The sequence below is a fragment of the Haliotis asinina genome, chromosome 5, assembly GCF_037392515.1.
Source record: "Haliotis asinina isolate JCU_RB_2024 chromosome 5, JCU_Hal_asi_v2, whole genome shotgun sequence".
NCBI lineage: Eukaryota > Metazoa > Mollusca > Gastropoda > Lepetellida > Haliotidae > Haliotis > Haliotis asinina.
Window position 1 is genome coordinate 17909835 of NC_090284.1, and position 22198 is coordinate 17932032.

The 22198-nt window shown below is 39.8% G+C and overlaps 1 pseudogene; it reads right to left on the reverse strand.

Moving 5' to 3' along the window:
- Positions 1–126: 126 nt before the first annotated feature.
- Positions 127–21149, reverse strand: LOC137283418 (cadherin-related family member 1-like; annotated as a pseudogene).
- Between the last annotated feature and the right edge of the window lie 1049 nt (positions 21150–22198).

Here is a 22198-nt window from a genome sequence, read left to right on the forward strand (position 1 = left end):
TAAAATCGTCCATATTCATGATCAGTTTGCACTGGCACAGTCATAGGTGATGTTACATTAATCTGTGTCCGTGTTCTCTGTTGCACTGGAGAGGACTGTGGCTTCTTTGTTCTAAGTCCTGTTCAGTTAATCCACAGTGCCAGTCTGTGTACCACCCCTAGTGTTGACGTACCGCATCTCTATTTTACTATAATGGTTATCTATGTCCTCGTAGTGGGAGGCCGAGGTGTACATGTTTGTGTTGTTAGCGGTGTCCTCTGGAAATTAAAGTGGCATTGTAAATAGACCAGGAAACCTGTATTTTAGTTCTAAACCTTGTGGGAATCGGGTCACAAATACCAACACGCTACTGCTTTGGAGTGTCACAAGACCCTGGGATGGATCAGCTTGTCAGGTCACAGCTGTTGCTCATGATATCAACCACTAGGGTATGACTTTAAACGTAAGTGTTATTTACAGATTAAACTGGAGACCCACGTGCACACTGTGTAATTTTTTCTTCCAGTTTGATAATACGTAATGCATGGATATTGATAATTAATGCTACATCAGCTGTGCGTTACTTGTCTGAGAATTTGATATTAAAACAGACGAGTGAAACATTCAACACAATTAACTGCTAAAACATATAACCAATGGGAACAAAGAATGTTAATGCAACTAACCGGTCACAGGTAGAATTAATGAACCCATAAATAAAGGTAACTGACCCTAAATGGAACAATGAACCCATAAATACAAGTAACTAGCCAGAGAAAGAAGCAATGGGAGTACAGTATGTTAATACAACTTGTCACAGGTAGAACTAATGGGAGTACTATACGTCAACACAATCAACAAGTCACCAATAGACCTAATGGAAGTAGATTAGCTTAATGCAATTAACTGGAACCAATGATCCCATAAATACAGGTAACTAGTCACTTCAAGAATTGAAAGTACAGTATATTAAGACAATTTACAATTAAGAGTATTTTAACACAGTAAACTGGTAACAGGTAGAACCAAAGAGAGCAGAGCATGATCATAGAATAAACTGGTCACAGGTATAACAGCTAGTTCCTTGCTCACCTCTAGGTTTGGTTCTCCTCTTCATCCACATGATGACGATGACGGCGGTAACGAAGCAGCCAGCGGCTGCACCACCTACAGCTCCCACTACGATGTAGATGACGTTTGATGATACCTCTGCAATAACGAATGACGAAAACAATGCATGAGTAAGTATGTGAGTTCAGCTCTTTCAACACCAGTCACCTGCAAGCTTTTACTGCTATGACACCGAGTTCCCAGAGACTGTAATATTATAAATGAAGCCTATGTTTTTCAAAGAAAATAGTTTTTAATTTTTTTTACAATTACGTCTCATACACTATTTCAAAGGTCTAATACTACAGTTGATATATATGAAATGTAGTTTTATCACATTATTCAAATTCAACTACAAATTAAATATGTTCATTTTTAATTAAATTGCAAGCTTTAAAATATATTTAGAATGTCCAAATAGACCTCGAAAGAAGTGACTTTTTCCCTTTGTGACATGTCATAATATCCCCATGTTTTTTCTCTTTTATTTTCATCTTTACGCAATCGGAAAATTATTACCAAATGATTTCTTAAACAACATGTATGGTCACCCATTTCCCGATATCAGTGGCTTTCCGGCCGGTAACATAGCAGCATGAAATACCTCCATTTTCGATGCATTTTATGTTCAACATGCGAGGCAATTCGTTTGATAGTGGCTATCGTTCGAAAGCTCTGAACATCAACAACAGCACTGTGCCCTTGTCGAGAGTTGTACCCTTACTGTACCCTTTTCACAGTTGTAAGAAGCGATTCTCTTGGATAAAGATTGGTTTCTAATGACGCTTTTTGTCCACAGTCTTCTATAAGGATCGTGATTGATCAAAATCAAACTAGTGACCTAAGGCAGCCAATAAAATTTAAGCAACAGATACCGTTATCGTAAACGGAAACTTTTTGATTTTCACAAAGGTGTGGGGTAAATTGAAGCTATTCTGAACGTATGAAGCAAACGCCCGTCACGTATACGTAGCATGTGGAACTTATTGGACGTGTTGTGCAAGGCTATGACCTATGACAAATATACTTTGATTAAACATCGTGTCCGAGCGGGAAGATTGAGACGTGTTATTCAGGGACAAGCCGAAATCGTTTTGGAGGTAACGACCCATGAAGGTCTAGGGTAGAATAGGCCTTTAGCAACCCATGCTTGCTATAAAAGGCGACTATGCTTGTCGTAAGAGGCATGTAACTGATCCGGTCGTCAGACTCGCTGACTTGGTTGACACATGTCATCGGTTCCCAATTGCGCAGATAGATGTTCATGTTGTTGATCACTGGATTGTCTGGTCCAGACTCATTATTTACAGACCGACGCCATATAGCTGGGATACTGCTGGGTGCGGCGTAAAACTAAACTCACTCGCGCACTCACTCTTGGAGGTTACGGGGAAGAGCGAGTGGTGGTGAATGATATTTCATGATCGCACAAAGAGATTGACATAATAATGTATATGCACGTTTGGCAACGTTTATGAACAGATTGGTGTTGTTGATTTTATTCATTGGTTTATTCGATGTATTTACTGATTTCCGCGAAACATCATTACTTTACTCTTTGACAATTTTATTATGAACTCGTCGCGGAAGCACGAGTCCGAGAATCGTATTTTTACATAACATTATAGTTTATCATTTTATTTCTGTCGATAATATATGGACAACTGTAACGAAATCAGTGTTTCCAAACACTGTGAAAAGTGATAGATTTAATATATGAATTAGTTTGGTTCCAAATATCATATCTTATTTTGACGTGACTACTGCTTGGTCGACTGGGGACTCATGACATCGTGAATGATAATTCGGTCTGTGTTGTTGAATTAGTTAACTCCCTGTTTGGAGCAGGGTAAGTGTTTAAAATACGAGTCTAAGCTTAAAAAGAACGGAAAACGCAGAGAATAGATGCCTCGTAGCCTCGTAGCCACCTGCAAAACTGGTGTTGACTAACCAAAAATCATAAAGATTGTGGGGTCCAATGTGGGCTCTGAACCCATAACGTCTAGGCCTGACTTAACGTAGGATATCAGTTACCCAGTACTAATTCTACTGAACTGGCTCACCTGGGTCAGCAGTATCCCCTGCTACACTGCCCTCTGAAACAAATTCGTATAATAGTGAGAAGAACCTCCCTTAAGTGAACAAACACTGAACATGAATATGGTGATGATCCTACTTTCATTCAACAACATAATCATCACTGGTGCCTTGCCACTCTGCAGTCGACTAACTATAGTTTGTCTGAGGATATAACTATACGCTACTGCGGATATCTTACTGAGATCATATATATAATTCTGGAAATGAATAGAGGAACGCCTGTACTTTCATATGTTCCCTTATTTGTTTCGATCAGTATATACTAGTATATCTATCTATATATATATGAGTATATATTTATATTTATAGTTTCAGTATACACACACACACATACATATATATATACTCATAGAAACAAATAAGGGAACATATGAAAGTACAGGCGTACAGGCGTTCCTTTATTCATTTCCAGAATTCCACCCACTGTGGAACACATACCTTGTGAAGAAACCTGGAAAAGACTAAAGGAACACTATTACTTTCATGCGTTCCTTTATTTGTTTAAATTAGTATATTTGACGACTTTAGAACTGTCCTTTGAATATATTCCTACAAAATCATTTATGACAGCCCTCAGGTACTTTAAGTTTTACAATGATGATGATCTCACCCAAACAAGTGTTGTCCTTGAGGTAGAAGCCCGGATGACAGCTGGTACAACTGACGTTGCTGGGGGATATGCAGACCACGTCACTGCATCCGGCATGTGGGCGAGGGCATGCTGTTTTGGAATATCATCATGGCAATAATAAAAGATATTATCCTGAGAGTCTTTATTGTCAAATGAAAATGTAACTGAAACTTTATGACAAGGGCGTTATAAATATTATATCAAACTCGTTAAATACACCGTTCAGTATGTTGGCGACCCGTGCCGATCCACGTTAGAGCTGATTTTCAATGATCCATGCCCATCGGAAGAGGGCTGGCACATGGCGTCGTATTCCAAATGCATGCATCGGTGTTCATGCTGTTGATCATTCATTTGTCCTATCCAGTATCGTTTACAGACGGCAGCCATTTCGAAAGATTATTACTGAGTGCGGTGTTAAACGACAAACAGGTATTATGTTTGCAACTGTCGACAGCAAGGATAGCAGATTTGCTCCTTGACAAACTTAATGCGGACGGAGTCCACAACATGTGTCTAGACAGTGCAGTGCGTCATTGTAAGCAGGAATAATTCGTGGTGAAACAGCTACTGCCCCAAAGATGATTTTTAAAAAGCACCATACTTATTTACATTTGCAAAAGTTCTTTGAACAGACAGATGTTGAGATTTTTCCCGTTTTAATTTATTTTTTTATCTCAGACCTCCAACATATCCAAAGCTAAAAGACTTTCAAGGTAAGATTTCCGTCATGTTAAAAGGAAACAGGGTGCGTTTCCCATACATAGAAGGGGGCTTTTCATGTGAAGTAGTACGTCTTGATATTCAGAACCATTTGAACTTTGTATTTTTGTGTTCCAATGAGCAAATCATGTGAAAATTGAGAAAGGATTCAGACATGGAGAAAAAAATCATACGCCATGCATTACTTATTGTGAAACTCTCTGTTTCCAAGCATTTGTTCAAATTTGATTAGAATTCTGTTGTCGAGTGTAATTACAGGAATAAATGTAATTGCGTTAATCGCTGTTCTATGTCGATGTGAAACAGTATAAAAAAACACTTTATATCTGAACATAGATTACATTTGTAAATTGGTGATTTTGCTTTTCCTGTCCCCCAAAACTAACGGTTCATTATTGTGTGAAAGCGATTAGTAGATAACTACTTTGACCATGAAAGGCCTGATTAAAATTTTAGAATTTGAGGCTTCAATAAAAAATATTATGAAACTTTTAATTCTCCACTACAACTTGCATCATATTTTCCCATGTTTTGAGCTGCCATTATATGTGTTTGTGATGGGGGATACAAGTTATGTCAGGTACGTACCTTTTCGCTTACACCTGAAATAATTTCTTCGCAACAGATTCAGTAGCCCAGTGTTGTATTCGGAAGAGTGCAGTGGACACGGCGGAGATTTCATCTAGTGTAAAAAGGGTTTGGCCACTTGAACTTCTATTGAACGTCCCGAACCTACCTTCACAAGCAGCAGCACCCCAGTAGAATCCTTCCTCGCACCTGTTACAGCAGGATGATGACTCCTCTACACAGTGAAGAATCGGCACTACAATAGGACAGCCATAATGAAGAAAAGATTCCATACTTCAAACACAAGTTAAGGAAATAAACGAAACTGATGTAATTCAAATATTCATTGTGCCAGCTGTTCATTTTCTTATTGACCGCTTACCGCTGAGATCCAGGTTAGAATTGATCACGCATATCGTCAGAGGAGACTAACGGGATTGGGTGATCAGGCTCACTGATTTGGTTGACACATGTCATCGTATACAAGTTGCGAAATCGATGTTCATGCTGTTGATCACTTAATTGTGTGGCCCGGACTTGATTATTCCCAGATCACTTCCATATAAAAGGAATATTGCTGAGTACGGCTTTAGCTAACCAGCCTAATGACATCTTTACTATGCGTGAATGAAGTTATGTCATGACACTCTGGCTCTGCGTGATTCGCACATCTGGGAGGGAAAGAAAGTGAACATACCTGTATCCCTACACGTGCTTCCTGGTGTCTGAAAAAAATAAGGCACATACCTCAAGCTCATGCAAACTGGGCGTGCAACTGAATTGAATTATTATGTTTGGACAGAGACTAGTTGAATCTATTTACCCTATTGATATTGTGTGGAATTCCCAATTTGGAAAAATGTGCAATTTACTCTGTTCAGTATGGTTTTTATACAATTAATTATTTGGCCTTTGTTCACAAAGAGAATCATAACTTTTGATTTTTATACTATTTTGGCAGTCCAAAGTGTAGATTTCCTTGTCCCTTATCTGGTAGGATCTGAATTTAGATTAGAGGCCACTTATTACCAAAACTGGCACTCCTCTCTGGGATATAGATCTAAGACGTGTTCGTATTCTCAATTTAAGACTGTTTTCACTGGAGAACTAGATATTATCTCTAATTCTTTACATTCTTTGCCTCGTTTTTCATTCTTTGAACATGGAAATGTATCATAATATTCCTGGAAATCAAAGTCTGTAATAGCTGGAAGTTCGAAAATGAATGGTATTTTCTACTTGAATGCAAAGCTGACATTAATCTTAGGAAAAGTTAATACCACTCGTGTATTTGGTAAATCCTTCGATTCGTAGGTTTATCTCTTATCGCCCAATACTAATGTTGAAATAATGAATGTAGACTAACATCTAGTCTCTGAAATGAACATATTGTACTGAAAAAAGGTTCATAGTAAAAAAAAATAATATAATGAAATGGAGCCTTGAGACTTTCTAGGAAATCTAGGCTTGCCACATTTCCTAGACTTGCGTAGACTTTCTTGGATATATTTGCTTCAGTGTCTGTACGAAAGACTTTAATGAATGTTCCAATGATTGTAGTCTGTGGATCACTAATATGTATGCATCATGGTCCGATGGCCTACATGCACCCGTTGTTAAATACACATAAACAATACAAAGAGGAGCTCATATCATGTTATTGCATTTTACTTTAATTAGTGGTACCAGATATTTCAGTAGCCTGCCACAACAAATTTGAGAAACAGGAACTCGTCTGAAGACCTGTCTATGTAAGAAGGTTGCTGGCTGGATCAATCATGGTCCCAGCGCATTTGAATAAGTCAGATGTTTGTACACCATCTTAGGTTAATTAAAACTAATACATTTAATTTATTATGCGAATGTACATCTCCTAATATGATACACACCAGGAGGCTAACAGTAACGTTAACATCTGAGTGGAATGAAGGTGTGCCAGCGTCAGTTGCCCGCACAGATACCGCAACCTGGCTAATGTCGCCGTTCTTGAGAGGAGCCGCCACAGACAGGAAACCGGTCACGCCATCCACGGCGAAGTGGGAGTCGAGGCCGATGGGGTAGGTCCGGCTGATGCTGTACGTCACCTGGGCATTGATCCCCATATCAGCGTCTGTGGCCTGTGGAGGATAAGACTAGCATGTGTGTATCATTGTCATTGCTGTTCAGCCGTTAAATGTTCCTTGTAATGTCACCTATAGAACATATACTCAAATAACAAATTGCTCAATAGCTATATTATAAGTCAGTCACGCAAACATTTATAAAAACAATTAATAGTGCGGTTACCAATAGTGTTTTTGCAATTATTAACGAGGTTTACGTAAAATGATATTTAAGTTTATGTAAAATGTGATATATTGCTATTGACGACAGTGTTCCTTTGCATCATTTTATACTCAACCAAAAAGTTTAGCACGCTCGTATACAAAATGACATAAATCATATTATACCAAATATAATTTGTATTTGCAAATCATACTATTGTCGCATTTCATTTATCGGCTAGAAAATCACCGAAAGCTGCGTTCAGTGTTCCCAACAACGTCTCCACACTCTCAAACTCGAGAAGGGGTTCTGAGGCCATAAATATCCATATCGGCCATGTTCAATGACGTTATTCACATCATAACGTTCACCTGCTCGACGCCATACCCGACCTCTACCATCAGCAAAATCGACGCAGAATCGAAATTCGTCCGTGAATAATGTCCTGTTCCACTGTGAACAACGCCATCGTTGATGAATGAGTGCCCATTATAAACGTGCCTGTCTGTGACGTCGAGTCAAGGATACCGCAACCACTGGGCGTCGGGCATGCAGTCTGGCGGCGTGTACGCTATTCATGACAGTTTGAGGGTGAACAATAGTGCCTGTAGCGTGTTGCAATTCGCGGGGCATCTGTGGTCTACTGGTAAACCTGTGACGTCCAGACGACGTCACTAAATATCGATCTTCCCTGGACGTTGTTTTACGGGCCCTACCTGAGCGTGGACGATCTCTGACTTGGCCAGTTGCTTGCAAACGTGCCCAGAGAAATGAAATCGTGGTCCTGTGCACATTGAAATGACGTGCTACTGACGCTCCTGCAGTCTCCCAATGGCTTCGTGTCGCTGATTTTCAGGCATGCCACTTCTACGGCCCATACTGAATGCTTGAAAAATTTAAACGTTTTTGACGTTCTGGTGAAAGTCTTGATGTGTGTGTATTAAAGCTTCGACCACTGGATGGTTGTGTTCTGTGTGGCACGGGAAAAATGCGTTTCCCATGATTATCATCAACATCTGAAAGAAATGCACGTGCATTTCGATTTTTCGTCATGCATGAATGCCAAGAGATTTGACAGTGTAAACTTTTGAATTTCAGACATGTTGGAGTAGGATTATCATTTCAAAGACTCATTTACACCAGGGTGCCGAGCGTTTTTGGTTTAGTATAAATGGAGGTTCATTCTTGACATTGCCAGTACGTTTATTGACAATAGTGAAGAATTTGATAAGGCGAAGCGTTCAACGTTGCTCGAACATTATATTCATGCTATGTTAACGCTGAAATCATTTCTGTTTCAAATAATGCAAGCACACCAAACGTGACCTTGAACAAAATGAACTACCCTAAAAGGAAACGCATGTAAGTTTTCGAATTTGAATCATGAGTGTCTATGTAATCACATGTAATGATAACGCTCGGCCGCATACAGCGAGAATAACCAGGGGTTTCCATGCCCAATACAGCGTTCTTGAATGGCCCTCACGATCACCGGATCTTAACCCTATTGAACATTTGTGGGACGAATTGGATCGATGTGTGCGACAGCGTGACCCTCAGCCACAGACGTCACCTGCTCTGTTTGTGGCCTTGAGGAAAGAGTACGTACTCATTCCCAGGTACTTCATCCAGAATCTGGTCCAGTCTATGGGACGCCGATGCCAAGCAACCGTTGATGCTAATGGTTGCCACACAAGATACTGACTACGCTGCGACCTTGACCTTGGAACACTTGTCATTTGTGACGTACAGTTTCTTGCAGCATTGGACCGTTAATGTTCATTCGGGTTTTCTTCTTCATGACTGTCATGTATTACTGAACCTTATGTGCATAAATTGATAACAATTTTCAGCTATGCGTTTCTTTTTTGAGTAGTATTGCTTCCATTTCGTTGACTCACCGATACAATAATGGACCCACTAAAGCTGTTTCCATTTTCTTCCAAATACCCGACGTAGTTTCCTCTGAATACCGGTGCATTGTCGTTGGTGTCCGTGATGTTGACAGTGAGCTGAGCTGTGTCCTTCAGCCCTCCGGGGTCTGTGGCCTCCATCGATATGTAGTACACAGACCTGGTCTCTCTGTCCAGCTGATCAGACGCCACAGTCACCAGGCCAGATGAATTGATGGAGAACCTTGAACAGAGAACACTCGGCTGTGGGCGAATTGCCCCAAATAAATACAAGATTTCACTTACTTTTCTCAAGAGGTGTAAAATGGTTAAATACTTCGGCAGTGTAAGAAACATCTTAGTAACTTTGTAATCAATATTTAAAACATTCAGCATTCAAAATTTCAAATTCTGAAGGCCATTTTCACTAGATTTCTTAACAATTTATGGTGAAAGGTACTCCACAAGAATCCACTCATTTTTCATATTCCCAGAGAGTATGTGAGACAAGTGGAAGGATGTCCTAAGGATTGTAGACACGTTTCTCAACTCCAGGGATTAGTTTGATCTTTTAGTTGCAAAAACGTTGCACACCATTATCCGATGGAAACACCCATCAAATAGGCCACGGGGCAAGTGTCCACAGCTATAGAGAGAGAGAAATTATATGAGGTTATTAAGTTATTGTATGAGTATGCATTCTGTAATTTATGATGTTACGTTAATTAGCTTTTAATTATATGAGTCACAAACATTTTAAGCGGTGAAAGAGGATTGAACTCACACCTTGAAGAAAGGCTATATAAATTCATTTGTTAAAAGTGGGGAGTTGTTTCTTTTTTTCCACAGGATGATGTAGGCTATGAGAATATGGTGGTATGGCATCGCTTTTGCTAGAATTCTCCACACATGTATTTCAGATATATAAGGGATGGCGGTTGAGATGTATGAGGAGGAAACTTGGGATTTACGCTCATCTGTGCGCTAACATCGACGTTCCAATACTGACCAAGAGGCCTCGTCTACATTAAGCTTCCAACAGTTGTCAACAATATTCAATCGGCATTTCCTCGAACTATTTCTCTTTGTGCAAATGATAAGGAGTTTGTTCTTGTGTTGTGGTGTGGGTCATCAGCCATGAGTACAATATCGTCCACATCTAGTGACACATTACAAAGTACTTATGCAAGTATAGCAAGGCGTTGATTTGAGGCAAGGAAGATATAACAGGTTAGGTTTCAAACATCACAGTAAACCAGTATTTTCATGATGTCTCAGTCCAATGTTTGGTGCACGTCTTGACACTTTGGTCAAACACACAGACAGGGTACAGAGTAAACACATGTGATCGAATCCAGTCGGGAGTCGAACCCATGATAATGAGTTGCATCTGGCGTGCGCAATGTACAGCAGAAAGTATATGATAAAGAACACCATACACTTACATTCCGTTGTCACCTCGTAGATCATAGGAGACAGTTCGGAAGAAGGGCAAATCGTTGTCTATAGCCTGCAAAACCATTCACAAATGAATGACAATGAATCTGGTTGTTCTTCATTAGTTCCAGTAGAAGTCCAACTAATGAGTGATCTTCATTGTGAGTGACAATTATTTTTTATGTCAACTGATTGTGAACATTTTTATTTCTTCTCCCCTTGCGATTCTTGGTCTGCTAGACTTTGTTAAACCTGTCTGGTCTCTACCCAGGTAAAGACAGTAAAGGCAGTATTGAGTTAGCTACACACACACACCAGCTGATTATGTGGCCTCTGTGGTGTGATTTTGTGATTTTCAGCGCCTTCGACTTGTCCTAGTTGCGCGAATATGTGCGTTACATAAGTATACCAAAACAGGTTACAAAAATCCAGGTTACAAATACTTTGGCGGTGATGACAGATGTGGAGGCAACGTTGTCCCCTGGCAGACATTGTAGGTAGTATGTATGAAGTTACATGTTACAATTTTACAAATACCTTGACGGTGATGACAGATGTGGAGACAATGCTTCTCCCTGGCAGCCACTGTAGGTAGTATGTCTGAAGTTACATATTTCATTTTTATAAATACCTTGACGGTGATGACAGACGTGGAGATGATGCTACCCTCCTGGACAGCTGCGCTGTATTTTGACATGGTGAAGGTGGGACTGTTGTCATTCTGATTTGTTATATTCAGTTGAATGGTGGTAGATGCACTGTTTCTTTCTGGTGTGGACGTTTCGTTGGCCCAAACCTACAGAAAAGGAAAATTGCGTTCATGTGCTTGCGTGGAGGAAAAATGGTGTTCAGTTTCGATTGTGGCAACAAACATCAACGGTATTGATCAAAGGACGGAGAAAAGCATTTGGGGGGTTTGAGAAACATATGGATTGTTACACTTGCTAGATTTTATTTCACGTTGTTTACTGATTATATGTAGATTGGTTGCTGATTGTTTTAACGCCACAAGCAGCAATATTCCATCTTTATGGCGGATTAGATTTAGAGCATTATAGACGCTTGACTGAGAAGATATATTTTCGTCAACACTATACTGGAATAATTCATAATATACACTGAAAAGGAGGGGAACCTGAACTTACAAACTGGATAGTAAGTTTTTAAGCGTAAGCACACTTTTCAAAGTTAAACGTCTTATGAACGCACCAATATGTCTCTTTATCACCACCCCTAAATACAAGGCATGGGATGCACGTACAAAGAGCCCAAACCCCATTCGCGTGTTATTCTTGACTTTGACGGCAACAATTTCACGCGAGACGAAATACTAATGTTGGAGATATCAGAAGCAACGTTGTGTTACCGCCAGTGTAATGCTCTGTCTCTGCTCATAATCCAGGGCGGTGTTATCCTTCACTCTGATCAGCAGATTTGCTGACCCCTGGACAGTGGGCGGGACAATCTCAAAGTACGTCGATGAATATGAATCCAGTGTCAGCGATAGCTTGGCGTTGTCTCCCTATAAACAGAACTGTGCTCTAAACAGTCAAATACAGGGAGATATGTCATAAAAAACCCTGGGAAACAATTGTCCATTCTCCTGAGATATGATACAGAAATTATATTAGACCTTGGAGGCATTGTTTTGTTCCTCTTTACATTCAAAATGAGAGGAATGTCTTAAATCGCCGGCTGCCAACGTCTAGGGATTTTATACAAATAACTCTGACACCCAGCGTCCCAAATGACAAAACCTGGTCTAAATCCTGCACATGTACAGGTTGTGTCGTGAAGGTGATGGGTATCCCTGCCGGCATGTTTTCCTCGATGGTAGCTTCGTAGTAGGTGGTACTGAACGTAGGAGAGTTGTCGTTCCTGTCAAGGATGGTCACGGTCACCGTGTCGTTGGCGGTGGCACCGTCTGTACCCGAGGACGTCACCTCCACAGCCTTTGAACACACAAACACGACAGACAGAGTGAGTGCACATTAAGTCGTAGATGTAGTTGGGACACCAACTTTTTACATACACCTATACACGACGTTAACGAAATGTTTACATATTTACCCCGAGCCAGTATCATAATCTAAACAAGCAAACACACACCACAAATAACGAAATGATCTTATTCCTTAGTATTCACAACAATGTCCTGATTATGGTGGTACTTCTTGTTAGTCAAAACACATGAACGAAAGTGGACTTCTTGGAACATTGTTTGCTTTTGGCCAGGATTGTTAAAAAGCAATTAGTAAAACAGATATTTGCGTACCAGTCCCTAAATAGGATATAATTATTCATTACTTAAGTTTTCACCTGGACATTGATAACACATATCCCGTTATTCTGGAGGACTGTTACGCTGTCTCTGTCCGCATCCTTGACCAGGTCAATGGTGCCACTTGTAGAAATGTAGAAGGGAACATCACTACATCTACACTGTGCGAGCATACCTTTATAAAGAACTTCATTTATGAAACATAAATACCAGCTGTGATCCTGTAGTTGATGTTGTTGGGATTGCCTCTGTCGCCGTCAAGTGCCGAGATGGTCACGATGTTGCTGTTCTGAAAAACAGTATTTTTGTAATGTTTTAAAATACTGTTCCTAGATTTTCAAAGTTCTCTTAGCGCTAAGACTATCGTAAGTTATATTTTATCAATTAGGTTTTAAGCATGGCACTTACGACTATCTTACGGCAAAGAGAGCTTCGAAAAGCTAGGCCCTGTTCTCTAACACTGGCAAAAATGTTTCATCTAGTTGTGTATTTGTCAAAACAGCCACTGATGTAAAACGCAATCATCCTCACCACAATAAGGTCCTCCCAGATATGAGGTAAATACGGGCCGCTAGTAAAGTATGGTGGCATGTCCTGGACATCTGTTACTGTCACAGACAGCTGGGCCTCGCTGGTCAAACCACCTCCATCCTGGAAAGGGACACACATGATGAGTGAATAAGGTACCGTAACTGATTAAAGGTTTTAAATGACCACGGAATTAAGCTGTTGAACATCAATGAACTGCCGGTCAAACGGAATTTGCTATAGCTTTAAATCGATATAGTTTTAAAAATAACAAACAAGGAAACCTGGAGTAAAAATACCAAAGGAACATTGCTCGAATTGAGGCGCTGTTGTAAACGCTATGGGCAATGATGACAAATATCTAAAATTGTACAATGACGTGTATGAGCACCGTTGTGCTGCAAAACACTCAAAACCTCAAAACAGATTCGGAATTCGGGATTGAATAATGGTTTTTTTTCAGATTCGGGACTCTAATCCCCGATCTGAATATTTTTTTTCAGATTCCTGATTCTCATCCCCAATCTGAACGTCTGTATTGGAATAAGTCGTCATTTGTCTTGGCGGTCTTGGTTAAGTTCTTGTTGGCTGACTGGAGAATGTGGTCGCTATCGAACACGGCGATCCATGTCTGGAGACCGTGCAAACTCCGGCACGACGTTGACGTTGTGAGCTGCAAGGAACTTCTTTACAGCTCAGTCTGAGCTGAGTTCGACCTTGTCATGCCGATAAAGTTAGCCGCGTGGCATCTGTTGTAGAAATTGGTGGGACATTCGGACGAAGAACGTGATCCATGTAGCCTTTATACTAGCATTCTCTTAAGCCTCCATTTCCTTTTCGTAACATTATGGAAACAACGCTACTTTACGGCACGTCCTGTGTTGACAGGACGTCAAATATGAAATGCCATGGTACCATTTCCTATGAAGTAGAAACCCAGAAATAATACTACCGTTTATATTCTGGAAACAGTACTCCCTCGAGTCTAAGTAATGCAGTATTATTATTCATGTGTACTTTGGCAGGTATATCATTAATAGTTCTAAAAGCCAGTAATAAAGACACCGTAAATATGGGACTGATTAGAGGTTTCCAACGGCATCGGGTGTTCAGGATCGAGTGACTTGGGTGACAAATGTTATCTTCTCATAATTGTGTTGCGTAGCGATAGATTGATTCTTATGATATTGATCACGGGATTGTCATGTAACTGGAATATTGCCGAGTGCGGTGTTAAACAACTAACTGCCTGTAAATAAATAGGGTATATGAACAGGCCCAAAATCCAATTATTATCAAATACATGTACGCACTGTAGCCACAATTCCGATCTCATAGAAACTGAGAGTTTCGTAGTCCAGGGTGCCAATCAGAGTCACGTCCCCAGTCCTGGACACTTTAAACTTGCTTGTGTAAACTGGATGTGATGACGTCTGAATATGGACAAAATTACAGTCCTTTTCATAAACGTACAATAGATGTTATCAAATTCATGAAATACAAATCTTCATAAAACTCATTCACCCTTGCGTTTCTGAATCGAAATTATTTGATAGTGTATGAAGGCTACAGAAGCACATACCTTCATTGAGTAGCTAACTAAACCCCCTCTGCCTGTGTCAGGATCACTACTATTGACGGTAAAGACGACAGTGTTGTTTGTTTCGTTCTGAAATGAGCAAGTCATTTAAATGTATACTCAGAAGCAAATAAACTTTGAAGTGTCATCTAAATATAGATGCAAATGACTGAAAATATCTAACAACATGAGTACATATTTAATTTACTGTAGAGTGTGTAAATATTCTATCAAGATAAAAGTTCTTTGATACCAGGTTGTATTATTTGGTCATCTCGTTAAAATGTCGTTGGTATGTTAGATATACTTTGTATAGTATAATAGAATTCATAGCCTCTAGTATCCACTCATGTTGCATGTATACTATCCAAAAAAGAAACTATACATAGGGAAACTGAATTTAAAATTTGAAATTATTTGACACAAACAGGTCCATGCTGAATCCCAACATGTGGGGGAATGGTTGCCGACTACGAAACGCTTGAAAAAAAGTAAGAAACGTTGAACAAAAATGTAACGTTACACTCAGGTCTGTAGGGAATCTCTAAAATGCACCCTACATGAAATGCACGCGCATCATGAAATTGTTTATCACATTGACCTGAAGCCTATGACAGTAGGCTTTACAAATCCTTTTCAGTGGTATTCCACGTGTATTGCATTCAGCCACTATAGATAACAAGAGAAAAATGAAAAGACTGGCAGAAGCTCAACGACACAACGCCATCGACCGTTTACAGGTACGGTATCGCAACATGAGGTGGCAAGTAAGTTCAGACAGACCATCTCAAACCAATGGACTCTATACGACCACAATAGGAGACACAACCATGTCAGGACGAGATAGAGTAACCACCGGCTTCAAGCATTGCCTCACCGGTTAAGACATATTCGTTCAAACACCACGACCGCCTTATCCACAACAATCTAAATCTCTGGACTGCGCCGAATCTGCGACCAGACAATGCACAGTCGCCCCGACGTTTTTAACCAGGATAAATGTTCAACGTCACGTCGTTCCTTTCAAGGTCAACGGTTGATCTTTGAAACATGACACGTGTTTGGCAGGACCGCAAAACAATCTTCAGGTGTTATATCGGACTTCTCGATTACAGGATTTGTCGCCCATTGAACATCCATGGGATAGTCTGTATCGACGCTTGTGCCAGTGAAATACACAACTTCAGACACAAGAACTGTACGAGGCACACAAGATAGCATTTGGCATCTCCTTTCGTCTGCCGGTCACCGCTGCCAAGCGAGTATCTATGCTCGTGGTGGTCACACCAGATGCAGACTCTTCTCTCTGACCAAGTGGATTTAACGGCCCTCTGTGGTTTCACCAAACACTTTCAGGATAATCATTTTTGCGGAAATTTGTAAAGTGGTGACTTTTTCAGAATATTGTTGAAATCCAAAATCCTTTTGTGGGGGGATGTAATGAAGGTATTGGGAGCATATGGTACTGAAAACATAATTGAAGATGATAACATACATGAAATCTTATCCTACCCAAAATTGCCAATCATAACTTTAAAAACAGAAAACCACTTAATCAGTCAGTGGGCCAACAAAGAACTTGCATGATGAACACGGTCTGGTCTCTCATGAAGATGTGCGAAATACCTATGGGATAAGGGGTACATGTGTAGATCTTGAATGTATTCTGTACATTTTACCTGAATCATGGAAAAAAGCCTTAAAAGGCAACAAATATATGTATATTAATGGTCTCAGTATAAACTGTTTGCAAAACGATTTCATGATTTCAGCTAAAGGTTCAAGAACATTTTATGATAAACTGCTATCTGCCACATATCTGCCACAAATGGGAAAAAGTATTCAAAGATATTGATTTTGAATGGCCATTGATCTTTAATGTTTATAGAAAAAAATTATAAACTTTAATCTTCTAGATTTTAAATATAAATTTTTATACCGAAAGAGAAATTTTAAAGACGTACGTGGTTGAGAACACAAACAAATTGGAATGAACTTCAGATTTGGATCAATACAGGAATTGCAACTGACAAAATTTCACATTTGGTTTGGTGCTTTAAGTATTAATCCACCCGTTTATCATGCAATACTATCTGCTAAAAGACACATCTTATGTGCACCCTGAAAAAAGATAATTCACAACTTTGATTTTTAAAAGACTGTTCGTGAAAAATGTACATACAAAGGAAAAAATGTTTTCGCCAAATTCTCCAAAAGATCGTTTCCTCTATTCCCACTGTTTGATACAGGATGACCATTGTTAACTTCTGAACTGTCATGTGCAGTATATACATACATGTTTAATATGTCATGTATGCTCACATGTTACAACATATTATACTTATACTTACACTTATACTTATCCTCGAACTTTGTATTGATTGGAACAATAAAAAGATTTTTTTTTTAAATATCGGAGAGAGTGATATATTTACAAAATGACCCTATGAAAATTCACTAGTCAGTCGGGCCAGAGACAATGGAGATTCACTTGCCCGACTGGACTTTTACTAGCCCCATACTGACATTAATGATACCCACCTCCACACCTCCGCCAAATCATCACACACACCCATCACCCACCACACCCAACACCATTCCACACCATCTCTCACCTCCACCACCATCACACTCATCTTTAATTTTGGAAAGTCTTTCGAATCTTGTTGAAGCCGTTCTGGAGAGGAATCTGGAGAGGGTGAGATAATACGGTGTAAATATTGGTTAATAGTATATATGAATTTATGAAAAAGATCACCATTCAAGGAATGACATACAACCTCTGGGACAGAGACGGCGTAGGGTAGGCCCAGGAACTTTGGGTGAACATCATTGACATCACTGATGATGACAGTCACTCTTTGACGGACTCCATCCTACACAGAATTAAACATACATCTATTCCATCTATGAACCACTTGTCTTGAATTTCATGAAACATTTGAATTTGAATACTTGAAATATTAAGTGAAACTACATGTGTTAAGAGTAACACTACTTGTGCTCTTACAGTAACCGAACGGATTTGCTTACAGTAAACAAGTACATTATCAGTTTGGAAACAGGTTTTCATGCAGCTGACAAGCCTTTCTACTGGAGGCGGGTTAGTGTTAGGAAACAGGTTGTCACATCTATTGTCTGTTAATCCAAATTTTGTGACACCCTCTGTGACGAATATCTTCCAAATAACACCAACTGACCACATATCATTTGCGTATATCCTACCTGTCCTTTTTGACGTAATAGGAAAAGATAGTTATATATCCATACCTACCGGTGTTGATGGATTTGTGGCTGTAAAGAGCAGTTTCAGCGAGCTGCCATCCTGAATGTGAGAATAAAAATCTTTACAAGAAGCCTTTCTTATTCATGAAGGAGGACTTGTTAAGAATTATTCTCCATCAATATCTATTAAGAGGGCAGTTCTGCTGATGAAAATCTAACATTAAGCTCGTGTTCGAGTGAGAATGCGAATTGAACGTTTTAATAAATACCTAATATACGTACACGCCTCGTACTCCCTCAAAAATTACTATTTCACTTGCTGTAATTGTCTCATAATTTTAAAAAATGTCAGTCTGCAAGAAAATCCTTCACAACCATCAGGATGAGACATTCAGTGTGAGAGAATGGGTGAGCTCGGTTTTACGCCGCATTCAGCAATATTCCACCTATATGGCGGCAGTCTGCATCTAATCGAGTCAGGACCAGAAAAGCCAAAAATCAACAGCATGAGCAACGAACTACACAACTGAAACACGATGACACATGTCACCAAGCCTGACCACCTAATCCCTTCAGTCACCTCCGAAGACCAATTCTAATCCGGACCTTCACGGATCTGCATTTGAAAAGCCCACAAAATATGCTTGATGGCGAACACCTCATTGCAACACACACACACATAGGAGGTCCGTCTCGATCCTTATCATCTGTCTGTGATGAACTTCACTTCCTATTATACTGCAGAGCACTTAAAGCCCTCAGACATAAATTTCTTCCTCAATATTTCTGTAAACACCCCACTATTGAAAAATGTGTGTATCTAATGAAATTTGACTATTCACCGCTTAATTCAAAAATTGCCAGATTCATCAAAACTGGATTTTGCTTGTTTTAATATACTTCAAATTGCTGTATGTTCTCTGTGTCACCTTATGTGATTTTTTAGAATAGAATTTGTTCTGTTCTGTTCTGTTCTGTTCTGCTCCATCCGTTTTTAGCAGATAGTCATGAGTAAACCGACTGTGGCCAATATGGCGCCTTCGTAAAGTTACCTCTTAACGTCTTGACTGACAGGCCAAGTAGATATAACCGATTTTTCGTTTCAGTTCATGAAGTTTATATCTTCCAAACTGTGTGTCCCTTTTGTGCTCATGGTCCCTAGAATTACTTTTGATGTGGGTTTAAGGATAGCAGCGATGATAGCGGTTTGTCAAGACATGATGTAGCTGCATCATCGGCTTCTGTATCACCGGCTATGCCTACGTGATCCATTTTCCAGCAGGAACATAGGCAACAGTGACGGAAACACTAGAGGAACTTTACTCTCAAAACAATAAAAAATACTTTGGGAATACACTGAATCAGTGTAACATACTTTAGATACACATGGAAGCCTTACCGTTTCGTAGTCCAACTTTCTCGCCAGTACTATACTGGCGTTATAGAAGCCATTGATGCTGGTATGCTGATCTAAATACACGTATTGAAGTGTTGTCGTTGACAGTGTCACTGTGATGTGGGAAGGTGTTGCATCTATGACAGTCAGAACACCGATGGCAGTACCTGGAATAGATTGGCAGATGGTGCTGATGAATTAAGTTACGTTGACGTTATGCCCAAATTGTTGTATGTCATTATTTCATTCCGATATAATATTTGCAGAGATCAAATTGCGGTGACTGCAAACATATTATATAAAGAGAAGTTGTTGTAAGTGTATCATATGCTATTTAGACATGCAGATTCTGCTTTATTAAAGGTGGCACATATGAAGATATGTGTGTGCTGACATAAGATTTGGCGCAAGTGTATTCCGCCTATATATGTAGCTATGTCTCATGGCTAACATGTGACCACATGTGACCACATCAACTATGGTCACCTCTATGGTCAGCTTACCTACAGTTGTGTTTTTTGGTACTTGTATTGGAGTTATCCGATCAAATCTTGGCGGCACACAAACCACAGCTGGAAAGAGGAACAAAAACACATTAATCATACACATGTACATGAGTATACAGGTTACAGATTAATATTTTAACACTTAATGATATCGGTATTCAAATAGCGCATTTGTTTGTCCATCCCATCTACATGCGTGCTCCCTGGAACACTAGCCTGGCAGCTTAGACAGCTCGCTCATAGCGCAGCACTTTCTCAAAATTGTCTACAAAACGAGTCGACGTTTGAATCTGCTGTGACTCATCTATCCGAAACTGGTATGTTTTGGGAGTATTTACCTGTCGTCAAGGTTTGCGATATCTGAAACTGCTTACAAAGCATGCTCCTTTCATAGACCTAATTTGTGACCGCAGAAGACCAAAACCCCGGTATTTCAATTCTGGAAAATCAATACACCAAGATTTCCTTATCTCAGAAAGTTGTTACTTCCGTCAAAAAAAGTAGCGTTTCAACATTATGATTACGTCAAGTTTTTGTTGAACTAACCGGTCAGGTGACGTGCTTTGGGTTTTACACGACAAAAAACACTGATTATATTATTGAACATCAAAAGAAATTCAACTCTGACTTTCTTCAAAATAGTAGACATAGATGTGAACGCTTACCTTTATGAGATCATTTCATGTTTTCGAAACCTTTCTTTTGCTGTTCAGTATACATACTTCATGACCAATGTTACTATAAATCATTTTCGCTACGAGAGGCCGCAAAAACGCAAAAAGCAACGACCTTAAGACACAGTATCACTGCACATGTACTCGTACGCATAGTTAAATAGTTAAGAGCAATAATAAATGGTATACTTTGTGACTCACCCTTGCTAAGATTGATCAGCATAACAACCACGTGTGTCCATTTCGAGCCCGACATACCGGCACAGATTTGCAGAACACCTGGAATTGAAAATAAGAGGTGTCTTTAGAAGGGGGTAGGGGCCGAGATGCCATGCCGCAGCCATGCAGGGCTGTAGTCGTCACTACTCGGACCTTTCAGTAACCTCGAAACTTGTCCCGGAAAAACACATCAAGAACAGAACGACTGTAGATCTCAGTATCACAGTATACATTTGTGAAGATGTGTCCTATCATGATAACCAATCATCCCCCATATCATAACGCTTCCACCGTTCAGTGGGAGGCAAAAAGCGCGGGCGCTCGAGATTCTGAACGCCTCAGTAAAGAGAACACATACGTTCACGCAGTCAGTGCCTGTTCTGGACGCTGTTGCTTAAAGGACGAATAAATGTTTGTTTTGTTGTGCCGTGGTTTTTAAACAGTACATATGAAAGACTTATGGTTAGTCTTAAGCGGAACGCCATATTCATGCTTCATCAAGTTGTAGTTAATTCAAACCGGGCCATTAAAGGTTGCCACAAGCTGTCTGCTTCACTCTTGACCGCCAGATAGGTTATATAACTCGCGAGCTTTTCCTCTCTCGACAACTGACAAAAGTGGCATAATGTAAAGTCAATAATTTCTGTGTAAGTTTGGTGCACAGTTTAAGGGATTGTCAGTGTGTTGTGGAAGAGAGCCTTTTTATGCATGTTCACACGATTTGGGATAATTTTTAGCAAATGGGGAGTCACGTAATCACACAGGGATGCACAAAAGTCATGCTTCTCGGTGCGCATCACGGTTTATCTGCCACAGTCACTTCAAGCAGTTAGGGTTCAAAATCACGTGATTCGGTAAGGATAACGGTCAGCTAGTTAGATCTTCATCACGTTACTTGTTTCATACTAACAAACCTTTAAACATATTGTCAGTTATGATTTCATCAACATTTTAGTTTCTGCTAATGCTTATTTCGACTGAACTATGATGCCGTATTATATCATATGTATTAGTCTTACATCGATGAAATATGGCTGGATTATATCAATGATATTTGCGTCACTCGACACTGTAGAGTGATCAATG